Source organism: Octodon degus, unplaced genomic scaffold, assembly GCF_000260255.1.
Source record: "Octodon degus isolate 3935 unplaced genomic scaffold, OctDeg1.0 scaffold00011, whole genome shotgun sequence".
NCBI lineage: Eukaryota > Metazoa > Chordata > Mammalia > Rodentia > Octodontidae > Octodon > Octodon degus.
In genome coordinates, this window is record NW_004524587.1 from 9,079,866 (window position 1) to 9,081,201 (window position 1,336).

Genomic DNA, 1,336 nt, shown 5'->3' on the forward strand with positions numbered 1-1,336 from the left:
AAAAAAAAAAAAAAAAAAAAAAAAAAATCTACTTTAGCACAGCTCTAATTTCCTAAGTTCCAAGTCTTAGATGCATGGCGGGGTTGGCATCTCGGAGCCTTATTTGTGAAGGACGGCCTTTGGGGTGCTCCAGTGAAGTAGCTGCTAACCACCGGAAGTTATGTAGTTTTCTATTTATTAAAATTAGAGAGCTTTAGACGATGAATTTAACTGTTCAACTGCTGGATGATACAAACATGAACTTAAAATTTAATTCTGACAGAAAAAAAAAAAAAGGAAATTAGAGAGCTGGGGAGATAGCTCAGTGACATAAGTGCCTGCCTAAGTGCCTGTTTGGCAAATGCAAGATCCTGAGTTCAATCCACAGTAGCAAAAAATTAAAATAAATAAAATTAGAAACTCAGCTCCTCAGTTGCATAGCTGCGTGCCAAGTGCTCAATTACCTATTGGGTGAAATGAGGAAAAAAGGATCATTTCCACCGCTGCAAAAGTTCCAATGGAAGGCTCTAGTCTGAGTTCATCTTTTTACTTGTGAGTAGCCTCTCATCCCTCACCAAAGAGCTTAAAGAATATATACAGTACTATAATACAATTTTGTCTTTCCTTTTTTTTTTTTTTTTTTTTTTTCGTTTGGTGCTGGGGATGGAACTCAGTACCAAAACACTTGCCAGGCAGGGGCTTATGCTGCTCAGCTATCTGCCCAACAATAGTGGCATTTTTTAATCACAGAAGACTGTATCATATCCAGCTGTGCTCTATAATGTCTTTTATAACCTGACCCAGTATTGAATGAGATCGAGAGAAGGATGGAATGGTCTTTTACTCATGCCATCGGAGGCCAGCACTGGGATTCATATGCAAGAGCGAGAGCACTCCCTATCAGGAACATGGGGCTCTGTGGGACCGAAAACTGGTGACGAGTGTGCAGGATCAGACTCTGCTGTGCGCCCCTTGTAACTTGGGGATATGTTCTATCCCCAAGCCAGAAATCAAGAAGCCTTTCTCTGCTTCCTTAGTTTATTTAGGGCCACAAGCCCTAAGAATGAGTATAATCCAAGCTGAGGAGTGAATCATATCTAAATGTCCCAAGGCCAATTTTCAGGGTTGAGGAAATGAGCTCTCTCTCTTGATTGTAAACACAATGTCCTGAAATAGTTGATTGCAGGACAACAATCCATTACTTTACAAAAACTCAAACTCAGCCAGGCGTGGTGACCCATGCCTATAATCCCAGAACTCAGGAGGCTGAAGCAGGAGGATGGCTTTGAGTTTGAGACCAGCCTGGGCTACAAAGTGAGTTCAAGGCCAGCCTGAACTCAAAAGGACAAAAAAAAAA

The 1,336-nt window shown here is 41.2% G+C and overlaps 1 non-coding gene across 1 annotated transcript; it reads left to right on the top strand.

Moving 5' to 3' along the window:
• The first annotated feature begins 191 nt into the window (after nucleotides 1-191).
• On the top strand, nucleotides 192-264 carry LOC111815146. Its single transcript, XR_002819929.1, has one exon. It is a non-coding gene; the product is annotated as a small nucleolar RNA SNORD5 (small nucleolar RNA).
• The last annotated feature ends 1,072 nt before the right edge of the window (nucleotides 265-1,336 follow it).